This window comes from Schistocerca serialis, chromosome 3 (assembly GCF_023864345.2).
Source record: "Schistocerca serialis cubense isolate TAMUIC-IGC-003099 chromosome 3, iqSchSeri2.2, whole genome shotgun sequence".
Lineage (NCBI taxonomy): Eukaryota > Metazoa > Arthropoda > Insecta > Orthoptera > Acrididae > Schistocerca > Schistocerca serialis.
The window spans coordinates 472575407-472597967 of record NC_064640.1 but is presented as its reverse complement, the minus strand read 5'-3'; positions in this window follow the sequence as shown (position 1 = coordinate 472597967).

Below are 22561 nucleotides of genomic sequence, written 5' to 3'. Positions count from 1 at the left end.
GAAGTTGCAACTGGCGGTCTGGCGGGGATTTGGGGTCAATGGAATGCATGCTAGAGGTCGTCTGCTTCGGAGTTATCCTGTTTCTTTTTTTTTTTTTTTTTTTAAACCATACGCTGAACACGATAGTCTTCTTTCTAGGTAGTGCCACATGACCGTCCGGAGCCCGGTCTCCTTGTGACTGTACAGCCTCGTGACGACTGCTGCCATCACTCATATACAGTGGCTACAAAACTACCCTATCTCTACGCGAAATCGCATTAGGAACATTCAGCTTCTCGTAGCTTTATTACACGACCTCGTTGAAACTCAGTGAGGTGTTGATAATGGCGCCTTTGTCGCCTTAAAGGTATTCTTGAGTAACATAAACTCATCACGTCTGATCTCAAAGGCAACTAACGCTCACGACCATTACGCCGTTTATTTAAAGCAAACCTGATTCACATCCTCAAAGTGCCGCTACTAGCACCACCCTTATGCGGCTGGTGCGAAATTGGAATAGACACCATCTTTTAGACTGAGAAATACGCCTACCAGCTTCTGTTTACGTTGCACAGTTTCTTCTTTGTATTGCCATTTTTTTCGACAGAGTATTTTATCTCAACGATTTCACGAAAACTTTACGTTGCGAAACCGAACTCAAGGCACATACACACTTTTCTTGCCCATTTACGTGATCGTCAAAAGAATGTCAGAGATATGTCACATCTGTATTTGCCATTCGCTGTGAAGACCTGTTTGACTGTACATTCTCCTCATTGCCTGCGGCCGATTAAGTTAAAGGTATGTACTTCCTCCACATGCGCACTGCATTTGTAATATGTTTAAATGATTTTCCATGCTCGATCATGTAAGTTTACGATGATAATTATTACTTGCGGCACCAAGAAAACAAACAGAAGCATCTTTCAACAAGCAGTTGACGAGATCTGGATAACAATTTCTGACTGTCACTGAAAGTCAAAAATAGATTAACATTTCGATTTGACTTTGGTTTTGGTTAATACAATTTTGCGACCGCAAACTGTAAACAGATGTGAACCTTTACGTAATTTCCAGCCATATAAAACACTTTTCATTGTGCTCAAAGGGTTTTCTAGCCATAAGTTTATATATATGCTGATTATTATTATTTAAGTTCCATTTAAAAACACTGTAAAAGCGAATCACTACTCAAAATGACGTCAAGTTTGAACGTCAAGTTTGAAATGCACTACACAACGCATTCTGAACGTGACCCCAGCAACACTCAATTGTGTCGTGGAACTTACTGCTTCTCGATTTCAACTTGTGGCAGGAAACGTTTGATAATACATTGAACATGTCTCACGCCACACGCAGGGCAGTTGCAAACCGATTTCATTGTTGCTTTTTGCCGCCCGGTTTGGCCTACATCCTTCTGAATCTGCTAAGAGTGTTCATCTCTTGGTCTCCCTTTACAATTTTTATCCTCCACGCTGCCTTTCAATACGACATTGATGATGGCTTGATGCCTCAGATGATTTTCGTTATCGTGGTAATAATTTACTTATGGACTAATTGTCATACAGACCGAAGATCTCTAATTGTTCGCCGGCCAGTGTGGCCGAGCGGTTCTAGGCACTTCAGTCTGGAACCGTGCGACCGCTACGGTCGCGGGTTCGAATCCTGCCTCGGGCATGGATGTGTGTGATGTCCTTATGTTAGTTAGGTTTAAGTAGTTCTAAGTTCTAGGAAACCAATGACCTCAGATTTTAAGTCCCATATTTCTCAGAGCCATTTGAACCATTGTTGCTTTTTTTGTGGTTTTTGGCTTCAGGACAAGTAAAAGCCGATTTTTCCCATCCGTTGTAATGTTACCTTGCCGTTGTCGATGGACTTGGCGAATTACCAATGCGACAACTGCTGAATGTCAGACATGTGCGGTATTGTACAATGCGCAGTATGGTTGGTTTAATGTGCGACTCACACTATAGCCGTCGTATTGTGATTCATCAGTTATTTGTAGCCGAAGCCATTTACGTTACGACGCTTACATCGCCATCTGGTGTGAAAATTTTCGTCAATTTTAATTGATTCTGGGTAGCAAATATTTATTCTGCTTTGTGTAACTGGACTGGACTGGACATATGGACCCTAAGAGTCGTCAGTCTCATTTTCTCTGGTGTTTCACTAGGTATTTGCATCTTAGTTTTTGCATTGTGTACCTGGAATCAGCTCATAACTTCTACCAGCTACTGGCTTTCGAAAATTCTCAATATAGTGAAATGAAAACAATTTCATCCCTAGATCAGTGTATTTGTTTGTGTGATAGTTCTACACAAATTACCACCATGCTCAATGGTATTCCTCAAGCACCCTTAGTGATCATACAATCACTGCAGGGGACTTTGCACGTGGAATTGAAGTTTAAAAAGAAAGGGGTTGCACTGATCTACGGAGCAACCATTTGAATATTCTATATATTCCAAGTATTAGATCCAGAATGATTTGGAAAAGCAGCAAAGCTGGATGACATATGTGTACAGACTGAACCAATTTGAGGGAGTTAGTGTACCAAACTACTAATCCATCAGAATAAATCATCACTCGACACTAAGATGCATGCAGTGCATCAATACATTGAAATTAGTGTCAACCAACCATGCGTGATGTGGGCACTGAGCTACATTCTTAGTTAAATACGTACTGTCATTCTCAAAACTATCCAAACGACCTTAATTGCAGCCCGCCTGATTCGTTCGTAACTCACATATTGTAACCGTCTCGCAGATCACCTAATCTCTTTTCGCTAGAGTAGTTTGACCATTCAAACTGGTTACTGCTATAGAACTTTGCTCTGTGTGGCAATCAGTCCAGATGCCAATCAATACCACGATAATAAAAAATTGGGAAACTAGTTATTAGAGTTTCATTTAACGTTTGAAAACTCGGCTGTTTTGCAATATATAACATTTCAAAATGCATGTTCCAACTGATATATTGCAAAAATTTTGCACTAGACCTGGAACCGGGACTCCTATCCAGCCATTATTCTTCCTGTTAAGTAAACACATAAGATTTTAAATAAGGTTTCGGTCTCATAAATAATAAAGTATGCATCAGATTAAACTTGAAATGGTGTGCTGCACAGTTTTGAGAGGGATAGGGTTTCGAAACCGGCACCTAATCGACTGTTAACTATCCACAATAAAAATATTAGATATCGAACATTTTCGCTAGCAGCGGTATTAACTGCAACTAAAATAGGAAACAAGGAAGTTTAGCTCTTACTGACATTCGAATCCAGCACCTTTCAACCTTCTTATCAGGCCACGAACAAACGTTAAATATCAGTGAGTTTCACAAGTAGGGAGATGTGCGTGTTTCTTAACTGGAGATAACGTGACTAATAGTTCTGTTCTGATGAAATCAAACCTGCACGTATCATTGTTGTTGATTACACGTGAAGAGACCTTAACTACCAAATTATCTAACACCACTAGCTGGCAGTTGGATGCTTGAACCTAAAATAATATGATGGACATTACTGTGTCTAAGTGGCCGTCCAAACCACAACCAGTCGTTGTTGTGGACAACTACAACGCACAGAGGCACGTCAAAAATATTAATTATTTTCAGTTTTAGTACATGTGTTACAGCTTGAAATATCTCTATGAAAAATTGTGTGTCGAATCACGACTGTAACTCAGACACGCGTCTTTCGTTGAGACTTTGAGGATTTTCGAATCTTGGGGAATTAACTAGACGTAGGAACTGTATCGCCCTGAAGGGGTCAGATCCCACGAAAGATGTGATCTGAGCTCGAATTCCAATACCGCATCAATATTTTTAATACCTCAGTTTCAAGTATAATAAAAAGCGCGATTCTGAAACTTACATTTCGTCTGGTTTATTAATAAAATAAATTTTCAGGTATAAGAAAGCTTACTGGTAACACAGATGGCCGCGACTTCCGCCTCTCCAATGGCCCTATCTACACCGCCGTTCCTTCGGTCATCAGCGAAATGACGTCATGTTTAATGTGGCTAACCAACATTGTTCAACTGGCATTATCAGTGGTGAATAGAATCTGTTCATGCATCTTAAAAATTATTTTCTGAAGCGTGAATGGAACCCAGTTCTCATGAATAGGAGGCTGGAATCACAGACCACGAAACTGCGAACATGGATGCGTATGATTTTCTCGTAACGAAAATTGCTCCACAATTAATGAGAATTCTGACACTCTGGGGGCAGATTACAACCCGCTGAAAAAATTCGTTTCCTTGTTCGTCCCCATCGTCATCCTCCATATGTCTTGACGAACCAACGCTTAAATAACACTTGAAATGGTAGGCGCTGAAATAAAATCCCGTAACACCCATCAGCACGAACTGCCAAAATTTTGCATCAACTACTGTTTTCCATTTGAGATGTTGTAGTGCTGCATGTGGGCCTACCAATGGTCTAGTGGCAAACGTGGTGGAGGGAAAACGCAGACAATTTTCTCGTTTGAAGTCGGATTCTTTCGGCGTGAATTATTTACCACATTCAAGAACACGAACAGGGTATGATGAATGAAGTTTTTTACGGTTAACTACTATCGTCCACCAGATTATTGGCGAATGTGATGTACTGAGACCATTTAACCTTCGTGACACTCTTGCATATCGAGGGTAATGGTGAGGTAGAAAGATAGGATGGATGAGCATGTTTAAGCATTCCAGTGACTAAGAGAACATTACAGACGAAGCGGAAGTTAGCATTGGGAAGAACGTGGATGAAATGCGACTGTACAGTTTCAGAGGGAATATGCCAGCATTTCTCCCTAATAAATGTAATGAAACAACAGAAAACATCAAACAGGATAGACAAACGGGCATTTGAACCACCGTGTCTTACCACCACAAAAAGAAATTAATGATTTATCCTACTAAAGAATGTCTGAAACAGAGGACAGAGCGAATCTCCAAAAAGAAGTTTAATGCATCTGGTGGCACGAAGAAGGTGGTACGAAATAGAACCCATGGGTGTGTCTACCGTAGACAGCATTTGTTGCCATCAGCCGAGACACCTTGCAGTCGCCATACAAGGGTAGTGACCAAAAGAAACTGCATCAAGTGTTGCTACTTGACGAGAACATCTGTCTGCAGTCTGCTGATTTCATTAGGAAACTATCCAGGAGTTTGACTGGAAAGCACAACCTACAGCACGTATTCTTACACCCACAAACATTTACTTTTCTCACTCCATATCGAACAATCATCAAGAAAACTTCTTTGTTTACGAAAATGCGCTATAAACTTGTTTTGGCGATATCTTTACCTCTGAAACAGTAGCTTTCTACAGCCGTGGAATCCAAAACCTGCCGGAGCATTATCAGTATGTTCTAATTTGAGTGAGAAAATCCATAAATGAGATTAATTTCTCTCTTTCTTGTGTTTTTCTGGTATACTGAGTAAACCAGCGAACATGCCATAAAATGTACGCTTATCTAATACAAATGAATTACAACTTGCCATGACCACCTTACAACTGAAGTCTGTTTCAGTAAAACAGATTGTATTCGTAATACTAACCTGCCCAAAACTTCACTTGCTAGTAAGATATTACCGAGTTTAGACCACGATATGGTGTCTCTCTACAGCAAATCCTGCGTCCTATCCAAGAAGCATTTGAGGACCACCATGAACATTTGTAAATCTTGCAGCACGAGCAGACCGAGAAAGAAACCCAGTTAACAGAGAATGCAATGCCACACATAAATCAATCAAATTATGTATTCTCAAAAAACTAAAAATCTTGTCGTTATAAGCAGAAAAACATGTCGACAAGAATGCAGTATAGGAATTTCTCACATCTTTCTCCTTTAGATCTCTGGTGTACTAAACAAGGCTTTAGGTGTAAAAATTAAAATTTTCTCACTAATTTCAGAAATGGAAGCATGTAGCCAGATAAGAAATGAGGCAAAAATTCGACATATTTTAGAGGTCTCCAGCGACCTTCGAACTAGAAATTAACGAATCTTCCCTATTACTGGCCAAATTATCAGATAGCTGGCGATTTGTAGCTTTCTGTTGTACGCTCTCATTGCCACAGTGATTCATAACACAGATGACACGCAACATAAAGTATGATATTGGTTGTAGGTTTCTCGTGTAACAACGGTAATGGTATCAAGTCATAAATTTTATAAGCCAGTATTACACCTGAAGTGAGAATCATTCCGCATATTTACTCTAAGTGACAAGAAAATATCAAGTGAATTCATTGGAACGATTCTGAAAAATCCAGGAAGTAAATCGATGAGTTCATAATAGCCAAACGTATACTGTAATGTGTCCAATTCTCCATTAGTCTAGCTATAGGTAGAACATGATTGTTCAGTTGATGTGTATCTTGAGCTGGCTAGCAGTTGCGAGGCTCACACATCAAAGGCGCAGTGACGACGGCTGCCTCCACGTTGACAACTACCCTAAATGCCTAAAGTATGGGTTTTATTCGCGTTGCTGCTACTATGATATGCATCTAAAGTGTAGTTACGAATTATATCCAGAAGCGCCCACTGTAAGTAAACGTCATTGAGAAACAGCTGGAAGAATTATTTGGGCCGCCCTCCACTTCGGTTGCTGTCGTAGCTAATTTTCTTTTTCTGTCTCAAGCACACTGCAAACTGAAAAGCTCATTGACCGGAAGGAAGTCCCTCTTTTAGCGTCACCAGAGGCTGTTAACATTGTAAGTCACATTAATTTTAATATTATACACATAACACATTTCTTGCCAGACCTGAATCACCGAAGGTTATGAACCAATTTCGAGGCCTTTTTCAGGTGTGTATAATTTTCAGACACATGGCCTGTGAAGTTAATTTCTTCACTATCATTCCTGTTAGGCCATGTGCACTGGAATTATGCACAACCGTAAATAACGAATCAAGACTCCTTTCAGATTTTCAGAAGAATGGCATTTGTTTATTGGGAGAATAGAGTAAAAATAATTTTAATGCTGAGTATTTTACATCTCAACAGTTTGGCTTACAAATTCACAGCAGATGTAACAATGTATTTGAATTAATTAATAGACTTTATGCATTACTTGTACTGCAATGAAAAATAATGTTCCAAAGAGGAGGAGGTGGTGTTTAACGTCCCGTCGACAACGAGGTCATTCGAGACGGAGCGCAAGCTCGGGTTAGGGAAGGATTGCGAAGGATATCGGCGGTGCCCTTTCAAAGGAACCATCCCGGCATTTGCCTGAAACGATTTAGGGAAATCACGGAAAACCCAAATCAGTATGGCTGAAGACGGGATTGAACCGTCGTCCTCCCGAATGCGAGTCCAGTGTGCTAACCACAGCGCCACCTCGCTCGGTGAGGAGGAGGAGATTAGTGTTTAACGTACCACTGACAGCGATGTCATTAGATATGGAGCACGGGCTCGGAGTAGGAAAGGATGGAGAAGGAAAGCAGCTTTGCCCTTTCGAAGGAACCATATCAGCATTTGCCTTAAGCGAAAAATGTCCACGCGGGAAACCTCTCTTTAGGACAAGCCTTATCGTCTGTGATTACTTGCTTTGCTTTCTTTATCAGCTCGACCAAACTTTTTGAGAGTGCAAGAGGTGATACGCCGTACCAGTTTTCCTCGGAAAGATGGTAGTGAGCTGTGGTCGCTAGTATGCGCAGTGAAAGAACATTCAGTATTAGTTATTTATTTCCACAAAAAAATCAGGTAGCGTTTTGTCTCGTGATTGGCACCGTCTATCAATGTCCGCTGAGGAATAGCGTTATAAGGCAGCTGACACCGCACACTTCCTTCCAGCAGGCTGCTGCACTGGTGGTTTGCCTCCTCCCCCCGCCCCCCCAACAACCCAACCCTGGCTGTACCGTTACGCCGTGGCAGTGAGTGAAGACGGCGCGTGTACTGAACTTACACACGCCGACTTGGGAGGTGCTCTGGCCCGTCCCACTCATCACCCTTCTTTGTCATCAGTAGTACCGTGATGAAGGTTGCCGTGTAGCCGTGAAGTTCGACGATTTTGGCCTGCCGTCCAGATTGGCCCTAGTCAGTCCGCCGGAAAGTCAGGAATGCTGGTGCCCTGATCCTGGTGGGACGGAAGGACATCTAGGCCATTCCATTTGCGACAGAAGCAGGCTGTGGTATTCAACTCTGCGAATGGTGATTACGGTGACGTAGCCATCCCTCCCATCCCTGTAGCGGCTGCTGTTGTCCGAGGGTGCTGGAAATCTACAACAGACTTATGCCAGGCTGGCCACTGTGACCGAGTGGTTCGAGGCGCTTCAGTCCGTAACCGCGCAGCTGCTACGGTCGCAGGTTCGAATCCTGCATGGATGTGTGTGATGTCCTTAGGCTAGTTAGGTTTAAGTAGTTCTAAGTATAGGGAACTGATGACCTCAGATGTTAAGTCCCATAGTGCTTACTGCCATTTGAACCATTTGAATTTCTGCCAGACGTCACTTCGCTGCAATCACGGAATGGAATGCAAACGTCATGTACGCCATCGAGCCGCCGGACCGACATCCTTACGGGCAAAACTTCTGGGATACTTACGAGCGAAATAGAAGCTAATGCTACCAACTGTCAGTTGTGATAACCGCATAGAGCTGACGTGACGCTATTTGGCTGCTCTGATCCACTATATTCAACTGAAGTCTGCTGCCTGGCTCGCTAGAAACGTCGACGCTGTGTTTTGCCCTCACCCAGACGCGCTGGCAAAATGTTTCTGTTGTGGCTGCCTCGTGTCGACATAGCCTTAATGCAGCGGAATAGTTTTTCTCTGGGACGTTGTAAATTTTACCCGGTTTACTGTCCAATACAAGGTTTAGATGCAATACAGAGTATCTTCGGTAGCATGATGTACACATGTTTCCGGTTTCTTGAGGAGAGGGTTCTGTGAACTTGATGTTCCTCGTGTTCCTGTTGATCCTAGCACATCTTTCGGGTTTTCATTGTTTATCAGTGCAAGGGTAACTTTATCACGAAATTCAGTTACATGCACATTTTTGTGTGTTACTTGCTTGAAGGTAGCATTAGCATTGAAAATTGCAGTATTTGTGAGGAACTCGAATGTAGTCTTGCGGTACCAGTAAACTCCTTTTCGCAGTGTTGAGGCATAATATTCTACTTTATCTCAAGCGTCTATGAAAGATTTTGTGGCACTATATTCCTAATTGTGGATGGTTTTCTGGTTTGTTCTTGTCTTGGGGTGGTTGCTACCACTGTGGACGTTCTTTTGTGGCCAGAAACAACACATCTCTCTTCTCCTTCGATATTCATATTGCTACTATAACATTTGTGTTACTCTGCGTGCGTAACATTCCACCTTTCTTGACCTTTCCTTTCTTTACGGTCGTTGGATTGCTCTTTCTCTTATTTCTCAATGTATCACCGGGTGGTTTGAGTTTTCTTTTTAGGTTCTGGATGAGGCAACGCTTTGTGGTAAGTGTCGACGTACAGTGTGCGTCCGACATTTAGCAGTGGGCCCATCAAATCCATCACTAGATATGAAGACGCTTCGTGATCTGCAAGAACAATTAGCTTTCCATCATCCACTTTCACATCCCAAGTATAGCTTCCCTGAAGACACAGCTTGTATTGCTTGGAACAATATTTACGACGTTCCTCCGGAATATATTGGCGAACCACCAGTTTCATCAATGTACACCTGCTCACCAGGACAACACACTTCGTGAAAATTGTCGTTTATTTGTTCAACTAATGGTGGAATTTTGTACAGTTTGCCATTGTTTGCTCTGAAATTGTCCGAAAAATGTAGCATATTCAAAAGAGTCTTAAACATGTGCGCGGAAAAGCCTTACTTACTTAATTTTTGTACACCACATACTTTGACGAACAATTTTGGAGTGTAGGTTTCCGATTCAAACCAATCCGCAAAAAGAATCTATAAAAACTAGCATTTGTTCATTACTTTTCTCCGTCCATTGTTGTAGTGGCTGTGTACTGTTCATTTGGCTGACGATAATTTCTATAATCCTTAGCTCGGCATAAGTGTCCGCCTTTCTGAACCTGGGCCATCAAAGACCAGTAATCGGACATGTCCAAAAGAACAAACACCATGCATTCATACAACTGATGTACCTAGATGAGCAATGAATTCGTAGGGTGGTTCCTTATCTCTGTGGTTGCCATGTGCTGCTTTGTCATTTTCGCTATTCGCACAAACAATGATTACTATATTGTCTACTGTTTCTACCATTAACCCGTCCTTGCACAAATATTCAGTTTCAATTTCTTTTACATGTTTTAACGGCAGATTTTGGATAATCTTAGATATAGACTCTTTGGTTATATATTTGAGGGTAGTTAAAGTAATGGGAGAAACGATTGTTCGGCAGTTTTTTGTTTCGTTGTATTCCAGCTCCTCAAATCTCATGTTGGGAGCTTGGAAACGATACATTCCACACACCTTGAAACTGGACCTGGTTTAAAACCAGGCTCTGCGTTATTGTAACACACAAATTAGAAAATCTCGTTTCTTCTTAAGCTTGGTTAAAATATGATTCTGTTCTGAATGAGCAAGTCCTGAATTATTTAGCACCTTTTCATTATTTCTGAGTGATCTCAGGTATTCAGCACGCTTTGTAACAATGTGGAATGTTTTGTTACACTAGTCCCCACTTTTTTACATTACTTGAAACGAAATCCGATCTCTTTAAAAACTTCCTGAAGTGATTCACCCCCCCCCCCCCCCCGTCCTTATATTTCATGTCAGTTCTTGAAAATATGAGCTGCCTTCTCACCGTTGGGATTTCCTTCTGCTCATAATACTCCAAAAATGTTCTTTTAATAAGCGCTTATCAAAGTCATATAGAGAAACTACTTTCCAGTAAAGCCTTTTCTTGCTAGAAGTTTTAGCTTTTCCCCCGATTTTTCCGTTGTCTTAAAATTTTTCATATAGTATTTTTCTCGCTTTCCTACGACGTTTTCCGCACACAAGATTTCTTTCTGAAAAGATATCGTCAGCCGATTCTGCTTTCTCGGGTCCTGAGAAATTTGAACTACTTTGAACATAAGCCCTTTTTCACCTCAATCTTTCCATTTCGCGACATCTTCTCCTGCTTTTCACTCTCAGGTGTATCCGTGATTGTGGATAACAGCGCACTACACTCTTGACGAGGAGATGCCGAACCATCGGATGATACGGATAATATGTGCACATCCTAACTGACTGCATTGACAGTGCAGTGCGTTTTCCTTATTCACTACTTCACTTGAGTACTGTAACATCACAACGTATGTCCGGTAAAAGACACAGTTTCCAAGTGGAATGAAGTTGTGGCTGGGCAGTATCCGCTAGCAACGTTGCCACGCGAGCTACCGTGAGCGTATTACAGGTAGTAAACGCAAGAAAACAGTTGACTGCAGATTAGACTACAAGAGACTACTATCACAATGTCCTACAACGACTTTTGGAACAATTAGTGCACTGTCAGTCCAGGAGTCTAGGGCAGATAAATGCAGGTCAAACTACAAGAGGCTAGTATCACAATGTCCTCCAACGAATTTTGGAAAAGTAAATTCACTCTCCGTATATCCATAATTGAAACGGACGACTTGGGACGTCAGATAGAATAATAATTGTTAAAAAATGACGACATTCCTCCAGCTGTATTAAGGTGTTGGTTTTACTGGCGCTATAAAACCTACACTTTAATACAACTGGAGGAGTTTCGTCATTTTGTAACATAATAAATTCATTGTAAATCCAGGCCTTCAGTGCAGATAAATATCCATTTGAATTAAATGTAGATGTATATACGAATAATGCCAGCAGCCTTTCAGCAGTGGTAACACCGGTTCCCGTCAGATCAACGAAGTTAATAGCTGTCGGGCTAGACTAACAATTGCCTGGGTAACCGTCCGGTCTGTCGAGTACTATTGACAAGCGGAGTGCCCTCAGCCCTTGTTAGGCAAATGGAGGAGCTGCTTGACTGAGAAGTAGCGGCCGTGATCGCAAAAACTGACAACGGCTGGAAGAGTTCTGTGCTGATCACACACCGTTCCATATCCGCGTCCAGTAACGCCTATAGGCTGACAGAGCCATAGCTCAGTATCGTTAGGGTGAGAGGTGGCATGAGCCCCCTCTTATATTTTTATCTTACTCTGAGTAATTCGATTTTCCTCTCTAACTGCATGCGGTGAGAAGTTGCTATTCCTTCACACGTGGACTTCCCACGCAGCATCTCTCGTCACCCGGGTGGTCCGGTGAGAGGCGGGTTCTGCTAATCTTGAAAGGGATAAGCCGACGGGGGTGAGTCAGTCGAGTGGATGCTTTCCAGACGCCGACATTGTCATAAAAGTGGGGGCGACACGTCCACAGGGGCCTGACTGAGCGGCTGGGCTTCAGATTCCGTTACTTCGCAGAAACTTTGTGAAAAGACTTTCTGGGGGGCTACCAGCGAGGCGTGGGAATGACTTGTATTCCCAGACTGCCTTGGCGGGATAATTCCCACGTATCCTGCAAAATCATAACTGTGATTGGCTTGCTCAGGGGATAGCTCCATGACGATGCAAAATCGGCGCAGAAATTGGCGCCAAATATCTCCATTGGTGGAATAGTAGTGCGTCGGCAATAGAGTGGAATTTTCCGCCGGTTTTCGAGTTGCTGATTGGAACGTTTAACCACGGCCACTTTGGTGGGGGCGAGAATGTTTTGTGTTCGGCTTGTATGTGTGCTCTTGAGAGAATCAGCTCTCGCCTTTCGGTCGGAGTAGGTTACAAGACTGAGCTCTCGCTGCTCTGGACAGCCTGCCTTCCGTTGGCTGTCTAATATACTTTCATTTAATTATAACTGTTTGACGAAGTTGCTGAGTTTCGAATTCAACGTAACTTTCCGAGTACAGTTGGCAATTGAGCGTTCTGCATACAAGCGGCCAATGTTGTCTGTCTTGGGCAGTTTTGGCTAAAGTTGACTGTACCGGAGTTATTGTGTGACTTCTCTTGTTAAAATCACTCATTGTACCGTCAGTGATTATGTAGCGAGCCTTCTTCGTCTCCCTCAGAGGCATATTTGTGTTGCTAGGAAGTCTTTAGTCTGGAACAACCAGACCAGGAAAATTTGTTTCGGGCTATACTCCCAACGTTATCATCACCACGAGGGACATCGAAGCAACCAGCCATCGCCTCCGGTATGCCAGATCGTGTCCCTGCAGTTCAGAAGACAGCTTGGTAATGTACGTTCGCAGCACCAGCAAATCAGGGAATTTTTGCTAGGTGATAATCAGAACTCAACAGAGCGCGCCTGTTCGTCTTTTCTAACTTTGTTCTGTCTTGGGTGTTCTTTGTCTGAGTTATCACTACTGTAACAGCAATTAATGTTGGGTTGGCTGGGTGTTTCTCTTAAGATTTGAGTTGCAAGGAATTGGCTCCACATACCACTTGGTCATAAATGTCACAATCTAGTTTATGGACAACTTCACCTTCACAGCATTTATTTGAGTATCCAATTTGATGTATTGTAAATGTTTCATGTGTTTTGTTTATTATTTGGAATTTAGTCATAATAAATCAAATTGTTATTTTGGACGGAACTTTCAATCTGTTAATCGGTAGAGCAACCCTTCCATTCCTCACTACGTTATAGAAACTTTCCTTTACCTAATTAATTTCTATACAATTAAATTATTGCAGCTGCCAAACTCTTTTCTACTCCACTTGCAGGGTCGATTACAGTCAGTTCGCGTTTCTTCTTAATCCATGTGCAACAGCAAAACTCGGAGTTAGAAAAGGGGGCCTGGGCTTAGAGCATCATTTCTATATGAAAATTCTAGAAGAATTTAGTGTTAAATACACTGCTAGCCCCGGCACCTCGCAAGGGTTTTCAGTGACCTGTTCGAACGTAGTTTCTGCAACTGCCAGTACTGTAGTATTTAACATAGCAGTCTCTTCTCAGATTTACGATTATCACAACTGATAGCCAAGAGGCATCGTTAGCATGGGGCAACCAGGAAATAAACTATGACACATACGACACCTGCGCATCTGCAAGGAGGTGGACAACAGTTCTTTCCCACTCTCAAGTCAAATGGTGTTCAGAATTTAAGCAACAAACGGAAATTTTACAAGGTTATGATTATGTTGCCACAAAGCAGTTAAACAGGTGATTGTAAAGTAGAAACAATGTAAGTAACACAGAACGTAAAGAACTGCAACATGCAAAAGGGTAGATAACATTTTCTCCAACTTCAACGGATTTGCACACACATTTCGACAACTGTTTAATTTGCTCAGCATGGCGCGTTACCGCCTCTGGTAGCAATACCGGTCTGAGAACGATGGGACATTCTGTGATTGATATCATCACTTTTATGTTGAGGCAATAGCGCCCATTCTACCTGCACAGCTGCTCGCAAGGTTTAGAGAGTTAAACCATGCCGATTCACAGGTTCAATTTCATGGAGAGGTGTTCGAGTGGTCAACATAATCGCTGCCCACACCATTAAGGTTCCTCCACGATATCGGTCTCTTCCCATAATGTTCTGGTCTCGAAATAAAATGGGACCACTGTTCGACCGTCCAGGTGTCGTGTTGACGACTACGCTCAAGACGTTCCCTTCTGTGAAGACGCATCAGAAGCACACATACAGAAGGTTTCCGACAGTAAAGTATATTCGGCCGAAGCCTTCTGTACACCGTTTGTCTCGATACAGCACGTTCAGTGGATGCTGTGAGGTCAGATACCAGTTGCCGTCCAGTACAAAGGCGGTTCCGTCGTGCTCTTACGGCGAAATAACGGTTCTCTCTTTTTGATATCATTTTTGGTGATATCACGCTTGGGTGTTTTGTTTCTTTGTATTCATTGCCCCGCTAGGTCTACCAAATTATTTGAATACATGGTGTCTGTCTTTTGGACACCATACATTCACATAATTTAACAGGTCTAGTTGGGCAATGAATCCACCTCATTCAGTGTGGATGCACGAATACCTCCGACCTCCGGTGGGAACCTCGGAACAGCGAATATGGAGGAAATGGACAGGGGCTGCGGATACGTAGCTCTCGGTGGGAGTGTGGATCGGCTGCGAGGCGAGCCGAGATATTTCGTGCAGTCATGATAACATTGTGTCCCAGATGGCGCAGTGGTTATCGCACCTACCCAATAAGCTGAAGATCCTGGTCTGCAACACATTTCCACTCGTCGTCGCCGATTCCGCGTAATGTCCCAGTGCAGCTGACAGCAGTGACCGCTCTCCTTTCCTTTCCTTCCTTTTTCTCTCCACCTTCAATTTACATATATTGTAGGATACGTTTTACAACTATGTGATGATAGATTAACTTCGTGGAGTGGTTTAGAAATGGTTCAAATGGTTCTGAGCACTATGCTACTTAACTTCTGAGGACATCAGTCGCCTAGAACTTAGAACTAATTAAACCTAACCAACCTAAGGACATCACACACATCCATGCCCGAGGCAGGATTCGAACCTGCGACCGTAGCGGTAGCTCGGCTCTAGACTGCAGCGCCCAGAACCGCACGGCCACGTCGGCCGGCGGGAGTGGTTTAGAATTATCCTGATAAATTCACTATCAATTTCTAATATATCTTAATGAGTCTCACTTTAGGTGTAATATTAGGTTATCAGATGTTTAATTTGATACCAGTAAGGGCATTTTGTGCAGAATCTGCAGCTAATTTTATATTTTGCGTTGAGAATTATCTGTCCAATAAAGCATAATGGCAACGAGAGCATACTGCAGACAGTGACAGATTACTAGCTAAACGGTAATGCGCAACGACTGAGAAAAGGAAAATGCCTTAGCTGCTTCTTCTTACGTCGCTAGAGACCTAGCTAATTTGTAGTATTTTTACTTAATGTCTTATCGAACTAATTTCTCCATCTTAAGTCCTCTAGTAGTCTAGTTTTAGCGTACCACCGATCTAAAAGTGAATATTTTAAGAAATTCTTGCATTGATCGTAATTCATATATTTTTTTCTGCCTATACTAACAAAATTTTTAGTTTTTTGTGAATACACAATTTGACTGATTTACATATTGCATTACATACAAGGTCCAATCACATTTATGTGATAACCGCCTATGCTTGGCGTCAACGTGTAATATCCACTCACAGACAGCAGGTGGCAGCACCAGCTGCGAAGGGTAAATAAAACGTGTCAGAGGGAATCTGAAAACAGTGCAGTAGTTGTCGTAATGCGTAAACGGAGCAATTATTCAGACTAGCAAGAGGGCATGATTTTTGGCTTTCAGTACAAACGTGGAAGCATTACTGATACTGGTAAGTTTATAAACTGTTCGTATGCTGCCGTGGTTAAAGAACACCATCCGTGGTAAAGCGACGTTATACAAAACCGGCACCGAGGCAACTGTGGAGCACCACGCGCCATACATGACGAGATGTGTACAGGCTAAAAGACCAGAAACGGTTGAGCTCCTGCCTGCCTGGATTAACCACGGGGCTACGAACGGTGTTTCCTTAACGGTCATTGAGCGAACGTTGCTGCGTATGGGCCTCCACAGCTGCATTCGTGCGGACTGCTGTTCATTACTGACGAATGCTGGAATCTGCACACCACTTCCACTGATTGGGGACAGAAGGCGTTTGCAGATAAATATGTTTTTTGCTTCACCGGACAGATGGTCGATGGTGTGTATGGCTCTACGCCGGAGAAGGGAGCCTTATGGTTCGGGGAATACATTCGTGGAATTTCCTGGGTGATCTCGTCATTTTGGAGGGCACATTGGATCAACACAAGTGTGCATATATCCCTGGGGATTATGTGCACCCCTACATGCCGTTTGTTTTTTCTTTGGTACGAAAGCAATTATTAGCAGAACAGCTCAACATGTCACACAGCTCAGAGGGTACGTGCACGGTTCGAAGAGCACCAGAATCAGTTTACCGCTCTACTTTGGGTACCAATCTATCCGGATTTAAACTCAATCGAGAATCTAAGGAGAAGGGGGAGGGGAGCGAGGGGAGACCTCTTTCGCGTTATTAATGCTCAACCGAGAAACCCAGCGCAGGTGGCCACGGTGCTAGACTCTGCATGTATTCACATCCCTGTCTGTACCTTTCACAACCTCACTGAATCTCTTCGTGCACGTCCACGCACCAAAATGTGGTTAATTAGCCTTCTGACAGGTAGTGACATTAATGAGACTGGGCAATGTAATTTGTTAACCGAGTTTTAATTTGGATATATGTTCAGTGCCAGATTTACACATATTTGCGAGAGTCTTGAAACGCTTCTTGGGTAGGATGCATGACTTCACATAGAAAAAGAGCTTATGGAGTTTGAAAGTCCATAATATCTAGGTAATAAGTCAGTTTCAGCACAGGTTCGTATTACGGATGCCATTTTTTTAAATTAAATTGACTTTACTCATAGGGGTATATGGTATTAGTAAAGTGTTTATTTTTATAGCGTTTCTCATTGGTTTACTCAATATACTAGAAAAGCATAAGAGAAGAGAGAAAGAAAACGTCAAAAATGTATACTTTTGCGTAAATTATAGCAGACCGACAATGCTCAGGCAATTTTTGGACTCATCGATTTTAGAAATGTACTTGTTCAGAAGTAAAGATATCGTCAAACCGGGTTGAAAAAGAATTTTCGTCCGCAAAGAAATTTTCCTGATAGTTCTTCGATATGGAGCGAGAAAGGTAAACATTTGACGGTGTAAAAATACTTGTAAGTGCGTTGGTGATTGTATTCTAGTCACGTTCCTGGATAGTTTCATTGCTTAAATCAGCAGAGTATAGTCGGGGTTCTCATCCAGTAGCAGTACTTGATAAGGTTTCCTTAGGCTCTTTTTTATATTGCGGCCACAAGGCGTCTGAGTCGTTGGCATCAGATGCCATCAGCAACCATCACACTCCTGGGATGTACATCGTAATACGTTCTTTGTGCCATCAGACGCATAACGTTACTTTCTTATGATTCACACTAGCCTCCACTTCACATACTTTTTGACAGGGAAAGTCATTAACCACTATTTTTGCAGTTAGTACACAGCGGTTCAAGTGTCCATAGGGCGAACCTGAGAGATAATTTCCGTGATTTCATTAAATCGATTAAGGCATATCCTGGGATATTTCCATTGAAAGGCCACAGTCGAATTCCTTCCCCATCCTTTCCAGTGCTCGCTTCTGCTTAGACTCTGATGTCTTCGTCGTCGGTAAAATGTTTAACCTCAATCATCCTACCTTTGTTTCTTCCCAATCACTCCCTTCTGAACGCAAGTGTCTCATGAATGTTATACAGTCTCATTTCATAAAATTTTCCAATGTTTGAGTAGACTATAGAGGAATTTTGAATTTTGGTAAACAGTAAAAACGTGGTTCATCAAATCCCCATGGGCTTTCTTTCTTTCTTTCTTTCTTTTTTTTTTAGCACCTTTATCCTCTCCATACATAAAGCACGACAGCAGCCCAAGTAGTAAACGATAGCTTATGTTGAAATCTCCGCATCCTTCGTTTTTACCACTTCGTGCATATATCCGTTTCGAGATTTCATTACAGTGATTACACCATCAAGCCGAATGTGCGTTCTGACTAGTCAAAGTAGCTAGTGGGTTGCGATTCAGACGAACAACGATTTAAATGTTTCGAACAGGCTGTTAATGACATATGGGGCGTCGGAATTGTCATTTTTACTGGAACTTCTAATGTTGAAAATACTGGTGCGGGTCTCGGATGCCAACTGCGATCCCCTCATTCGTGGGATTTGATGCCATTCGTGGGATCTGGCACCTTCGGGTCGATACAGCTCCTAGATTTAGGTGTTTCTTCAAGATTTAAAACTTCTCAGGGTCTCCACGAAAGACACGTGTCAGAGTTCGAGACCCGCTCGGACCCAAACATTTTCACAAGCTTATTTTAAATTGTAGCATGTGCACAGCAAATTACAAGTAAAAAACAATTAAGATCTCGACGTGCCCTGTGCGTTGTGGCTCTGAGCACTATGGGACTTAACAGCTGTGGTCATCAGTCCCCTAGAACTTAGAACTACTTAAACCTAACTAACCTAAGGACATCACACACATCCATGCCCGAGGCAGGATTCCAACCTGCGACCGTAGCAGTCGCAGGGTTCCGGACTGCGCGCCTAGAACCGCGAGACCACCGCGGCCGGCCTGTGCGTTGTCAACAACAATGATAGGATGTGGTTGCGATTTCGACTCACAGTCAGACAAAGAACTTTTCATCATACCATTTTAGGTTTGACATGCCACTGTTAGCCACCGGTGTGAAACTATTCGGTTGTTAATTTCTCAGCGTGTGTTGTCGACAACGATGGTATGTGCATTTCATATCCCCAGTCAATATGTGACTATTTGTCACGTTATTTCGAGTTCAGTCGTACACACGCCTTGTTACTGGATTAACACACCGATAGTGAACGTTTGGTCGTAGCTGTAAAACAACGGCGATAGGTGCTCAATTCAAGTACCAACAAGATTAGACGTTAAACTCTTGTCATTTCAGTTTCCTTCATATCGCAATTGGTGTAAATTTTCCATATGTAATATTTAATTGTGCTTAGTTAATAATCCATTCTATCCTTGTTTCGAATCCCCGTCCAACTAACGCATAAACGCATGCACACTTTATTATTTGTGACTGAAACCATTTTACGATATTACGCGATTAGGAAAATAGTTACTGCATACGAGTCCCACGTCACGGTCCAGTACAAAATTTTCATAATATTATTTCATGTTAAATCTTGCTTTTTGAAATGTTACCTATTGTAGTACATCTGAGTTTACAAGTGTTAAAGACTGTCTCGTCTCCAATAACGTGTTTGCTATCTACTCTATTCTGTGCAAGGTTTTTCATGTCTAAGTACCTACTGCAACCTACGTCCTCCTGAATCTGCTTAGTGTGTTCATCTCTTGGTCTCCCTTTACAGTTTCTATCCTCCACGCTGTCTTTCAATACTACATTGATGATACCTTGATGGCACAGATGACTTTCATTACCGTGGTAATAATTTACTTATGGACAATTGTCTCTAACTGTTTGCCGACCAGAGTGGCCGAGCGGTTCCAGGTGCTACAGTCTGGAACCTCGAAACCGCTACGGTCGCAGTTTCGAATCCTGCCTCGGGTATGGATGTGTGATGTCCTTAGGTTAGTTAGGTTTAAGTAGTTCTAAGTTCTAGGGGACTGATGACCATAGATGTTAAGTCCCATAGTGCTCAGAGCCATTTGAACCATTTTTTTGTTGTGTATAAACTTATTTCACTTATTGATGTTGGCAAGACGCGTTATCCATTGCGCTGTTTTTATGCTGGCGAGTTGAAAATTGTGCGAAAATCTCTAATTTTGTGTGAAACGTTGCGACATTAAACTTGTCATTTCACCTCACACCTCACACAGTTGTTCTCAATTCTCGAATAAGCAAACACTTAACCACACCCTTACAGACAGTTCGTACCTCCACGAAATTAATTCTTCTTCTGTACATGTAATGTCACTGTTGCTACTGTTCTCATCTATTGCTTGTTCCGTATTTATAGGAGAACCTACAGATAAGAGGGATTTCTAAAACTCTTTGGCAGAAATTTCTGAAATACAGAATGAGTGAAAAGTGGAGGCTTCATTTATATCACAAAAAGAGCAGATCGGATGATACTAAATTTCATAGTTTTAGTGAATTACTGTTAATGTGAGATAAACAATAAAACAATTGTCTTACCGCTGTAAATCACTCTCAGTAAGTAACCTCTGCCCTCACACGGTAATCTCATTCGAGCAAAAACTTCCTCCTGAGTAAAAATATCGTCTTTTAACACGCTGTCCATTTTGATAAACTGAAGCTACGCCCAGGGAACCACTTTCGAACATGTAGTAGGCATTAACAATGTGCTGTGGGTGTCTGTGATTTTGCAATTGCGCGGTAATGTTTACCACATCGAGAACACTCTAGTTAGGCAGTATTTCATTTTCTGACAGTTCCGCTTATTGCCATCTACTTTTTCGCTGTATCGTTTTCGTTCATTTTCTTTGTAAATAATTTAAATTTGGCACTCTGGCCGTAAGTTCAGATGCGTTGACAATCAAGAACATAAACTGACTGAAAAACTCAAAATCAACATTTTGTAAGTCACACTGTATTGTTTCTTTGCCGAAGATTGGTTCTTTCTCTTCTTTTAAAAAAAGGTTTCTCATTCATTTCTCTTGACTTCCTTTAAATATTAACGCAGTTTTTTGTGATCTATGTTTAATTCCTTCCCGGAGGTCTCTTGGCTTCGCTTAAATTCTCTCATCGAACTCCGTAGCATCAACTGACTAATGAATTGAAGATGGGTTTTGCTTGGTTTCGGATTCCCTCCAGCTTGTAACACGGAAAATGCGGATAAACTGCTTTCTGTACCATCCTAAATTTTTCGCCGTTTAATATCCGTTGATAACCTGTAGTGTGCTTCTAATTCTTAATCTATAAACTTTATTACAGAAACTATATTTAATATGTAATGGATTTCATAGTGTATTTATTAGTGAACGAATACAGGTTGTATCATAATTAATGGCGTAAACGCATACCTTAAAAGTTATGACCATTTCTTTAGTAGAATAGTTACGTTTCAAAGTATCGAAGATGATAAACTGCTCATAGCTCGTAAGGTACGCATTTTCGACCCTATGTTTACTGAGACCTTATTGCTTCTAGTATCATGTAGTTTCAACTGTATGCGTTTACGCCATTAATTGTGATACACCCTGTGTAATTGATTGTAATTATAATGTAAATATAGGAAAATTCTGCGTAATAGCCAAGATAACCGTATTTAAATGTATCGGTTGCAACTACTAAATGGCAGTAGCTGTACCGTTGTCTATCTTTGCGTATGAAGGGTCTCCGTCGCGCTGTGAGCAGAGAGGAAGCAGAGCAGCCTAGTAATGAAATAGTGCGGAAGCGTTTGTTGGACGCTCCCGCAGACGTGGTGTGCAGCTATGATCGTGCCAGTGCAGGCGCACACACTTCTTTGACCCACCAGTGTAGGAGTGAACAGGCGGAAGAAGCTGCAGCTCTATGGCCTGTCCCATATTTACCCGTGGCTCAGGAGACGACTTGCGGTTCTCAGCTAGTAGTAGCAACAGTAGCAGCTCAGCGTTGTCGTCGTCTACATTCTTCGTCGTGCGCATAGCTAAAAGATCGTTAGACTCTTAACTGACAGCATATAACTAACGTTGTACGGACATTAGCCAGTGGCATTTCTTTCACAAACTTTGACTAATTTTCTTGAATAATAGCCTGCAATACTTAAAATTTGTAGGGCACCTGTTTTGTCCTTGTCCTCAGACTTTATTACCAAGCAAATTCCCTTTCCTTTCCGTGCAATCACCGAGTGTCATCAAAATATGTAAACTGATTAACTATTTACTGCCAGTTTTGTTTGTTTGCTAATAACCACTTTCAATCAAAATTTTACTATCTCTGTAACTGTTCATTCTTGTATTGTGTAACAGATGTTCAACGAATTAGTAATTTTGAGAATTAACTTCACTCACTTACAGCAACGTAAAATTTCTCTGGTGAAACTAATAACTAAAGATATAGCACAAATTAAGAGCGTGCAATTTAATTTATTCTG